This window comes from Triticum urartu, chromosome 4 (assembly GCF_003073215.2).
Source record: "Triticum urartu cultivar G1812 chromosome 4, Tu2.1, whole genome shotgun sequence".
In the NCBI taxonomy this organism is placed as follows: Eukaryota; Viridiplantae; Streptophyta; class Magnoliopsida; order Poales; family Poaceae; genus Triticum; species Triticum urartu.
In genome coordinates, this window is record NC_053025.1 from 532,850,941 (window position 1) to 532,862,926 (window position 11,986).

Here is an 11,986-nt window from a genome sequence, read left to right on the forward strand (position 1 = left end):
TCGATGGAGGTAATACCCTACTTCCTGCTTGATTGATCTTGATGATATGAGTATTACAAGAGTTGATCTACCACGAGATCGTAGAGGCTAAACCCTAGAAGCTAGCCTACGATTATGATTGTGATTTTTGTTGTCCTACGGACTAAACCCTCCGATTTATAGACACCGGAGGGGGCTAGGGTTACACAGAGTCGTTTACGGAGAAGGAGATCTACATATCCGAATCACCAAGCTTGCCTTCCACGTAAAGGAGAGTCCCACCCGGACACGGGATGAAGCCTTTAATCTTGTATCTTCATAGTCCAACAGTCCGGTCAAAGTATATAGTCCGGTTGTCCGAGGACCCCCCTAATCCAGGACTCCCTCAACCGGACCCCCCCCCCCCCGGGGAGGGAGTAATGGGCCAACATGGGCCATAGGGGAGAGAGAGGGAAGCCCACAAGGGGAGGCGCCCCCCCATGGGTTGTCCGAATTGGACAAGGGGAGGGGGCACGGTCCCCCCTTTCCTTCCCCCTCTCCTTCTCCTTCCCTTTTCCCCCTCCTAAAGAAAGGAAGGGGGCGACTAGGACTAGGAGTCCTTGTCGGTTTCCCCCCCATGGCGCGCCCCCTTGTGGCCGGACTCCTCCCTCTCCTCATTTATATATGGGGGCAGGGGCACCCCAAAGGACAACAGTTGTTTTTCGCCGTGTGCGGTGCCCCTCTCCACAGTTTACTCCTCCGGTCATATTGTCGTAGTGCTTAGGCGAGGCCCTGCGCGGATCACATCACCATCATCGTCACCACGCCGTTGTGCTGATGAAGGGAGTACCAAATTTAAAAAGTGGTCGCGGATTTTAAAAAATGTTCACGGATTTGAAAAAATTCCGCGCTTTGAACATGTTCACAAAAATGAAAACATGTTGCGGAAATTCAAAACAAAAAGAGAAAATGAATTTTTTTAAAAAAATTTAAAATAAAATGAAAAAACCCGAACAAAACCTAACCGGGATAAATACGATGGAAACTTCCAGAAGTTTCCTAAAACCGCTGGAAAGACTCCTACATGGATCGGCCCATATGGGAACTACACGCACACGAGATAAGGTGTCAAGCGCCAAGGAATTGGCCACAAAGAGAGTAGCTGACAGGCATCACTCACTATGTGTCGCGTTCAATGAGTCGAGGCTTTCGACTCGCTGAAGCGCGGGAGCATATGGGCCGGACCAAGTTCGCATGTACTACACTATGTCGTTTTTTTCTTCTGTTTTTTCTTCATGTTTTTATTTCGTTTTTTGATTCCATTTTTTTCATTTTGTTTACACTTTCGAATAGTATAGACATATATATTACAAAAACATACTTTACATAATATTTAGAAAAATGTTAATCATGCATTTGACAAAATGTCGAGCAAATATTTAAAAAATGTTGAACGAGTATTTGAAAAATGTTGAACAAGTATTTAAAAATATATTGATCATGTATATAAAAATATTAAACAAGTATTTGGAAAATGTTGAACAGTATTTAAAAAACTTTGAACAATTAATTGAAAATGTTGAACAATTATTTGAAAAAATGTTGATCATGTATATAAAAATGTTGAGCAAGTATTTGGAAAAATGTTAAACAGTTATTGGAAAAAATGTTGACCATGTATATAAAAATGTGGAACAAGTGTTTGAAGAATGTTGAACAAGTATTTGAAAAAATATATTGATCATGTATATAAAAATGTAGGATGGAACAAAAAGAAACAAAGAAAAGACGAAAAAAATGAAAACCGAAAAATGGAGAAGAAAAAATAAAACCAAACAAACAATGGAGAAGAAAAAAGAAAATAAAAAATGAAGAAACAAAACGCAAAAATGAATGAAAAAGAATGAAATAAAACAGAGAAGAAAAAAAGAAAAGAAACAAAATAAAATAAAAAAGGAAAACCTATTATATAGAAGAAAACCGCTCGAGTATCGTCAAGTATGACGCGCCCCTAGTTCTAACTATGAAACTAACTTTGGCAGGGAGGTTAGTGCAGCGCGCGATCTCCCTTGAGACCAGGGTTCGACTCCTCCTTTTCTCATTTCATTTCGTAATTGTTAGCCTTTTTGACGTAGTCGTCCTTTTCTCATTTCATTTCGTAATTGTTAGCCTTTTTGACGTAGTCGGCCTGGGAAAATCTTATGTGCCGCGTATTATGTCGCTGCCTCACTTAGGGAATAGCACACCAAGCGAGCAAGGAGGCAGGCCCTTTTAGGGCTAGCATGAGGGTTTTTGGTTTCGGTTTTGCGAACCTTTTAGAATATTCTGACTATTTTTTCTCTGTTTTCTCTTTATTGGGATTTTTAGTTTTTTTAGAAACAATGTTTATAATATTAAAAAAAACTCAATGCTTGTTTGAAGTTTGAAAAAAAATTCTCAATTTTTTGATTTTTCGACTCCTCCTTTTCTCATTTCATTTCGTAATTTGTTAGCCTTTTTGACGTAGTCGGGCTGGGAAAATCTTATGTGCCGCGTATTATGTCGCTGCCTCACTTAGGGAATAGCACACCAAGCGAGCAAGGAGGCAGGCCCTTTTAGGGCTAGCATGAGGGTTTTTGGTTCCGGTTTTGCGAACCTTTTAGAATATTCTGACTATTTTTTCTCTGTTTTCTCTTTATTGGGATTTTTAGTTTTTTTAGAAACAATGTTTATAATATTAAAAAAAACTCAATGCTTGTTTGAAGTTTCAAAAAAATTTCTCAATTTTTTGATTTTTTTTAGAAAAAACACAATTGTAATTTTTTTTCCTATTTTTAAAATATATTTGTAATTTCGAAATTAGTTAGTTTTTTTCAAAAACAAAGTTCAAAATCCCCGTTAGAGTGCAAAACTCCGGATCCTACGTCGAGTCTTTCAGCAAGGATGGGTGGCATGGTACTGATGGATAAGGAGGTAGAGGGACTGATCTTTGATGAACCTGAAGAAGTAATCCCGAAGAATTCAAGGTGGTCTGCAGTAGGGAAGGTTTGCTCAAAGAGACCGATGATCAAGAGTGCACTAGAAAGAACAATGCAAAGAGCTTGGGGTTTGCACAGAGAAGCCCAGTTCAGAGATTTGGGTTCAAACGTTTTTGAGGTGCACTTTGGCAGTGAGGGGGATTGGAAACATGCAATGAATAATGGGCCATGGCAATATGATTTCAGTGTGCTAATTCTGAAGGAGTATGAGGGAAACAAAAGGCCGTCAGAGATGATTTTTGATTCTGTAGATGATTTTTGATTCTGTAGATGTTTGGTTTGGCAATGTTGATGTCATGAAGATGTCAAACCAAACTTGTCTTTATTTTCGTTCTAATTTTATTTTTAGTTTAAATGAAGACAGTATAAAACACAAATTTACTTATTTTCTAAAACAGTCTGGAAATTAAAAAAGGTAAACGTACTATAAATAATTTGCTACACAATTAAAATAATGTTGTTAGCTTTTAGAGGAATGCTCATCAAGTTGAAAAAAATATTCCCGCATTTCAAAAAGATAAATGTGATTTTTTAAAGTGCGTATATTGTTAGATTTTTTTTAATAAAACAGTGTTTCATACCATTAAAAATATACATAATATTTTCAACACATATTCTCGTGTTTCAGAAAAATAGTCATGACATTTAAAAACTATTTGTACAATGGAAAATTATGTTCCTGCCTTTTAAACATGTTCGTGATAATCTAAATAAATATTATCACATTTAAAAATATGTTGTGACAATTTAAAGAAACTTTTATAAAATACAAAAAATGTTCTGGTAGTTTTAAATTTTTTGGTTGATGTTAAAAATTGTACCAATGCATGATTTGAATAATGTCATAGTGTGTTCCGAAAATTGTTTGAAAAATGTCCACTGTGTATTAATTTTTTTCCACATGTGAAATGGAAATATAGACTATGTATTGAGAAAAGGTAGATGTGTTAAAAAAACAAAGGAGACAAACAAATAAGAAGAAAAACAGAGAAAACTAAGAAAGGAACAAAGAAAACCAAAGTATAACAGAGAAAGAAAGAAAATCGAATAAGAAACGAAAGTTAACCAAATATGACAAAGAAAAATATCCGAACAAAACCAAAGAGTAAACTAAATATCCCGAAGAAAAAGAAGTGAAAGAAAAAATACTGAAAAACCCAACGGCGAGCGTTTTCAATCGAAACCTAGCTTACCAAAATGTAGACTAAATGTGTCGGCCTGGTAAAGTCACGTGGGATAAAAACCTGCAGCCAGACGAACATTACTATTTGCGAGAGCTATAATTTCTCAAAAAAATTGCAAGAGCTATATCTCGCTTATGCCAAGACGATGAAGCTCTTGCTGGAAGTGTCTGCATTAATGGGCCGACCCATTAGCGCAAAAATAAAGTGATCGATCCCACGTCTGCTCGGTGCTGTATAGCGTTGCTAGCCATTGAGGAACAAGAGTTGGTGGTAAAATTCGAGGCGTGACAAACTTGAGGTAAATGAGCCGGTTTTCCCACTGGTTTTTTAATCATATTTCTTCGTTTCTTTCTCTGTTCTCATTAGTATTCCCTTTTCTTTATTTTCTCTTTCATTTTCTTCAGGGTTTTCCCCTGTTTTTTCGGTTTTCATTATTTTTTTATTCTCTCTCTTTTTTTTCTTCGTTTTCTGCGGGTTTTTTCTTTCCTTCTCATATTTCGTCAGTTTTCTTTGTTTCTCATTATCATCATTTTTCTTTGTTTCTCATCATTGTGTTTACAGTACACATTCAACATTTTTTTATATACATCAGAAACATTTTCTATATACATGTTTAACATTTTGAAATACATGCTTAATATTTTATGAAAACATATATTTTTTTATGTCTACCTCTTTTCATAGGCATTGTTCATTTTTGGTATATCTAATAATTTTGCAGGGATCTAATTTCTAATACACGTTTAACATTTTTCCAATACAGGATCTACATTTTTTGAATTGATAGTCAATATTTTTTCTGTAGACATTTAACATTTTCATCAAATGCCTCATTAACATTTTTCAAATACAAGATTATTTTCTAATATATGGTCCACCTTTTCTATATGTTTTTAGGATTATTATAATACAAGACTAATTTTTTTAATACATGTTCAACATTTTTCTATACACATTTAACATTACCAAATGCTTGATTAACCTTTTTCAAATACTTGCTTAACATTCATTTAAAAGCTTGATTAATACTCTGAATACATGATCGACTTTTTTCAGACACAAATATATATTTTTTATACATGAGGAGCATTTTCTCTGTACACATCTAACATTTTTCAAATGCTTGGTTAACATTTATTTTAAATGTATTATGTAAAGTGTTTGTTGCAATATAATTATATAGAATATTCGAAGTAAATGCAAGAGTAAAAAATAAAGTTAAACACGGAAACAATAAATGTGAAGAAAAAAAACCCAGGCTGTGGCCTCCCCCAATCGTATGCCGGACTATCTTGAGCCAAGTGAGGCTTCCATACGTCTTGCTTTAAGCGAGAGAAAGGTCAGTTCCCTACTAATGCGCAGGTAGCTATAACAACCTAGGGCATTCCCCCCCTCGCATGTATGTCCAGTGTATGGGCTGACAGAGACTAGATTTTCCCCTCCGGTTACGGGTAGGTTCCAGCTTTCTTGTTTTCCTTAGTTTTCCTTCTGGTTTTTCTTTCTTTTCCCTTTTCCACTATTTCCAATTTCTTTTGTGTTTTTAGTTTCGTTTTTATTTATTTCATTTTTCATTTTTTATTTTTCGAACACCTCTCAAATTCGTGAACATTTTTTGAAATGTGAACACTTTTGGTGATCATGATATCTTTTTGAGTTTGCGAACATTTTCTTGAAATTGTGAAGAATTTTTGTAATCAATGAACATGATTCAAATTTGTAATTTTTTAATATATTCCTGCACATTTTTTTAAATCTGGAACATCTTTTATAAATTCATGAACTTTTGTTAGAAATTTTGAAGATTTTATTGAAACACTTGAATTTTTTTGAATCGATGAACATTTTTTGCATTTTCGGGACACTATTTCAAATTCATGATTCTTTTATTTTCAATAAAAACATCCTTTAAATGCATGAACCTTTTTGAATCAGCAATCATCTTTTGGACGAACTTCTTTTAAAATTTCAGACTAATTTTGAAAATTCAACCATGTTTTCTTTCTGAACATTTTTTAAAAGTTCATGAACATTGTTTCAATTCATGAATAGTTTTTAAATTCACGAACATTTTGTGCATATGCAAACATTTTATGAAATCCCGAAGATGTTTCAAAATCATGATCATTTTTTGGGTATGCGAACATTTTTTTCAAAACTACGAACATAATTTAAATCCAAGAACACTTTCGGAATCATGAACGGTTTATGACTTCACGGACATTTTATGATTTCTGAAACATATTTTTATTCGTTAAGTTTTTTGAAATCTTGAATTTTTTTCAATAATAAAAAAAGCTAGGAAAGAAAAAAGTAAAAGGAAAAAGGAAAAACAAAATGGAAAAAAGAGGGGTGTCACACGTCCCATATGGGCCGGCCTGGAAATGCTTGCGTGGGAGCAGGGCATTTCCTTCCTATTTTGGTGTGCAGGTCACCGAATAGGAGGTCCCGAGACATATGTGCTCCTGCTATTCAGCCAATCGTATAGGGGAATCCCGTATGGCACGTAGGGTGCTTGGGATCGAGGTTGCGCATACCCCCTCGCAGCGCGGGTGTTGTATGGGCGAGCCCATTTCTTTTTTTCTTTCGTTTGTTTTTTTAGAAGAATAGGGAGGTCTCTCCCCGGTTCCATTACCAGAATGAAACCATACAGAGTCTTTTGCAACTACAAAGGCTGAAGTTCAGCGATCTAGACTTAAGCAATTATCACAGCCCTGCTCAACTAAGAGCCAAAGGACAAAACGAAAGGACAATGAATCTAAAGGTAGACGCTTGGCAGATCAGAGGGGTGTGATCACCTCACCCGCTCCCCTCCTGAACTTGAATGGTGGCGCCAGGGTCGCCTGGGGCGACCAGCAGATTGCGAAGGTAGACACGGGGTTGTTCACCATGGTCTTGTGGTCCGTGTCACGCTTCTTGGCGGGAGAGGAGAATCCACCGTCTTAAGAGATTTTGAGGTTGTCCCGGCTTACACCAGCATCCAACCCAGAACCTTTAGCTTTTAGCCACATGAGATCATCAAGGGTTGCTGGATCAGCTTTGCCAGCGCAGTCAAGAACTCCTCCACTCGACTTTTGCTTGCTTCTGGGATCAGAACCACCCAGGCCTTGAGCAACCTGTGAGTCAGTCTCCACACCTGTTTAACAGATGTCCGAATGGTGTTATTGAAAATCATAGAGTTCCTATATTTCCATAAACACCATAAGGCAGCCGAGCTAACTACATTTAAAGCTAAGTTCTTATTATTAGATATCCAAAAATGGGCCACAGATTCAAAGTCTGTACCCAGATTCTTTTGGAAAAAGAGATTGACAAACGACCAAATATTACTGGCTACTACACAGTCAAAAAATAAATGGTGATTTGTTTCCTGCTCAGTACAGAAAACACAGTTAAGTGGTTTAGTTATGTCTCTTCCTCAGATTGTCTCTAATCATCAGCTTGTTTTGGAAAAAAAAGCCAAAGGAAGACATGAATCTTTGGAGGTACAATCAGTTTCCACACAGCTGGCAGGAACAGGGGTTGGATTCCTCTAAAGTTAATCACATGGTACAAAGAACTAGAGGAGTATACCCCTTTATCCTCAAGTTGCCAGATCAGTGCATCAGAGTCACCAGTGTAGGTGATTTCTTTAGCAATCTCAACTAGCTGGTACCATTGTTCCATCATTTTACTGTCAAAATTCCTTCTAAATGATAACATCAGTGTTTCACCATCCCAGACATCCCTGACACTTTTGTTTTGCTCATTGCAAACCATGTAGATGTGTCCGAACTGTACTGCTAGGGGGGAGGTGCCAAACCAAGTATCCTCCCAGAACCTAATCTTGTCTCCTGTCTCTATTTTCCATCTATAACCAAATTTCAGGGTTTGGATGATGGATTTCACTCCTTTCCAGAACCTGGAGGTACTGGTGGAGGTACTTGGGGGGAAAACATTAGTTTTGCCTCTGATATATTTCTGGTCTATCATCATCTTCTAGGGTTTCCCTTCACCTTCATAGTATCTTTTAACCCAAGATCCTAGGAGGCAGAGGTTGCCCTCTTGCAGATTTGTGATGCCCAGCCCCCCAAATTCTTTTTTCATATAGACCATCTTCCAGTTGGCTAAGTGCAATTTTCTGTGCCCCTCAAAATCATTCCACAGGAAGTTTGCCATGTGGGAATTAGTAAGCTCTATTACCCATTTAGGGAATTAAAGAAAGAAAGCAAGTACACATGGATACTAGCTAAACATGCCTGGATGAGGACAATTCTTCCTTTGTAATAAAGAAGTTTTCCCCTCCACCCAGCATTTCTCTTCACTATCTTATCAATAAGTGGTTGGATATCCTCTCTTCTAAGCTTATCATAGTGTAATGGTATCCCAAGATACTTAATGGGGAAGGTACCTTCAGTACATTCTAGTATACCTAGGGACTCCCTCACCTCAGCAGCATCTATGTTGATTGGTATGGGTTCACTTTTACTATAGTTGATTCTCATGCCAGAGATCGTTTCAAAACTAGAGAGAACCATTTTAAGGTTTCTGGTATGATCTAGGTTGTTATCTAAAAACAAAATAATATCATCAACATATTGGAGGCATATAATTCCACCAGGGCAGATCTCAGTACATAGCCCTTGTATTAGCTGATGATTAGCTGCTTTCATCAACATTCTGGTCAATATATCAACTACTAGGTTGAACAGTAGGGGGGAAATGGGGTCCCCTTGCCTCACCCCTTTTCCTGTGAGGAAAAAATCACTCTCAGCATTGTTCATCTTCACACCTACTGATCCTCCCCGAGTGATTTGCATGATCCAATGGACCCATTTATCCCCAAAGCCTCTTTTCCTAAGCAGCTCTTCAAGAAACTCCAAATCTACCTTGTCAAAGGCTTTCTTATAGTCTAACTGAAGTACCAAGCCCTGCCTCTTGGTAGAGTGGATGGAGTGCAAAATCTCATGAGCTGTAACCACACTTTCTAAGATATATTCGCCTTTAAGAAAGGCTGATTGGTTACTTGCTATGAGCCTTTATAGGATCCCAGCTAGTCTATTTGTAAGGACCTTAGTGAAGACTAAATTTTTTCATACTGGAGGCATCAGCCTCCTTGGGGATCAAGGTCAGCATGGCAAAATTAAGCCTATGAATAGCTAGCATCCCTTGATGGAATACTTCAAACATGGCTATCAGGTCTTTTTTAACCAGCTCCCAGAAGTGCTGGTAGAAAAAGAAGGGGATACCATCAGGGCCAGGGGCACCATCAGAGTATTATTCAAAGACAACTCTTTTAATTTACTCTTCCAAGAAGGGGGGCTTAAGGGCCTCATTTTCAGCATTATTAACTTTCTCTTCATATGAGAAAAAGGTTGAGTCCAATTGGATCCCACTTCTTTCCTCTTTTTTGAAAAGATCTTTATAGAAGTTACATGCAATTCCAAGCATTTCCTTAGTATCAGTGACTAGCCCTAATGGCCCATCCAAAGAGTGGATAGTTGTTTTCCTCCTCCGTTGGTTTGCCACTGCATGGAAGTACTCAGTATTTCTGTCTCCTTCCTTAATATCCCTATATCTAGATCTCTGTTTTGCTTTGATCTCCTCTTGGAGCCAGATTTTCTGGAGTTCAGTATGTGTAAATTTGAGTCTAGAGGACTCAGAGTTAGAGAGATCTGTTGTTTCAGATTTAATATCTAGTTTGTCAAATTCCTCTATAAGGATTTTCTTATATCTCCTAAGCTGAGCCTCTTCATTTGAGCTCCATCCTTTTGTCACCCTTCTTAGTTTTCTCATCTTCTCTTGCCAATTATCCAAAGGGTTGGTCTTAAAGGTGGGTTTATTCCAAATCTTGGCAACTAGATTGGAGAAGTCCTCCCTAAGAAGCCACCATTTTCCCATCCTATAACTTCTACTTTTAGGCATTTGCTCTACACCCGAATCCCAAATAATGGGTGCATGGTCACTGCCACATCTAGGTATAGCAATGCAGGAGGCTAGAGGGAATATTTTGTCGAGCTTAGTATTGCAGAAAAGTCTATCTATTGTAGATATGATCAGGTCAACCTGGTTATTAGCCCAGGTGAACTTTCTGCTGGAAAGCTTGATTTCCAATAGGCTCCAAATCTCTATCCAAGCATTGAAGTTGTCACATCATCCATGGTTGACAAACCCATTGATTTTTTCTCTAGCATATCTAACTAAACTAAAATCCCCCCCAATCAGGGTTGGATAAGGATTCTCTATGAACAATGAGTGAAGCTCGGAGATAAAGGCTTCTTTTCCTTCCTCATAGGGAGATAAATAAACAGTAATGATTCTAAAAGTTACATCCTTGCTCTTCATCTTAAGAACACAACTAACAGAGTAATCAAGATGAGACCAGGAGATGATCTCAAAAATGTCAGCATCCACCCCCATCAGGATGCCTCCAGCAGAGCCTTCTGATGGGAGGTGGTGCCAAGAGAAATTCCTACATCCTACTAATGATTTAAGGTAAGAATCATAAAATTCTTCCTTTTTGGTTTCCTGGAAACCAAGGACAGAAGCTTGCGACTTCCTAATTGTATCTACTATAAGGGTTTTCCTCCCTAGAGTAGAGATGCCCCTGTCATTCCAAAAAATAGCATTCATGGGGAAACCTTTGTCCTGGGGTGCTTGCCCCGTTTATTCTTACATACCAGGTTCCATACTTCCTCAGAGTTAAAGCTACTACTAAGCCCACCCCCATCATCCATACTGCATTGGGGGGGGGGGAATCCTGAATCAGGATCAACATTCCTGTCAGGATTCAGGGGACTAGATACAGGTAAGCTAACTGCATTCACTTCTCTAGTGTCTACATCAATCCCTATTTTGGAAGCTACTGGAATAAAATGAGGGTTATTGAAGAGGGAGAAAGGTGTGGATTGTTTACCTTGCTCTTTTCTGGGTGCAGCATCTTGAGCCTCCTTGAGTTGTTGTGCTTTTGTAACACCCACAATGCGGCTATATCTCCCACGTGTCGGGGCACGACTTAGAGGCATAGCCGCATGGTAGGCATGTCGCAAGAGGGGTAATCTTTACACATCCCATGTACTGAATAAGAAAGGGATAAAGAGTTGGCTTACAATCTCCAATTCACACAAATACAAGTGAAACATACATCATCCAAATTACAAACAAGGTCCGAGTACGGAACCAAAATAAAAGAAGACAACCCCAAATGCTAGATCCCCGATCGTCCCAACTAGGCTCCACTACTGATCAACAGGAAACGAAACAGAACAACGATCAAGATCTTCATCGAGCTCCCACTTGAGCTGGGTTGCGTCACCTGCACTGGCATCATCGGCACCTGCAACTGTTTGGAAGTATCCGTGAGTCACGAGGACTCAGCAATCTCACACCCGCGAGATCAAGACTATTTAAGCTTATGGGTAGGAGAAGGTAATGAGGTGGAGCTGCAGCAAGCACTAAGCATATATGGTGGCTAACATATGCAAATGAGAGCGAGAAGAGAAGCAACGCAACGGTCAAGAAGCTAGAAGTGATTAAGAAGTGATCCTGAAACTACTTACGTTCAAACATAACTCCAAAACCGTGTTCACTTCCCGGACTCCGCCGAAAAGAGACCATCACAGCTACACACGCGATTGATTCATTTTAATTAAGTTAAGTGTCAAGTTTTCTACAACCGGACATTAACAAATTCCCATATGCCACATAACCGCGGGCATGGCTTTCGAAAGTTCAAACCCTGCAGGGGTGTCCCAACTTAGCCCATCACAAGCTCTCACGGTCAACGAAGGATATTCCTTCTCCCGGGAAGACCCGATCAGTCTCGGAATCCCGGTTACAAGACATTTCGAC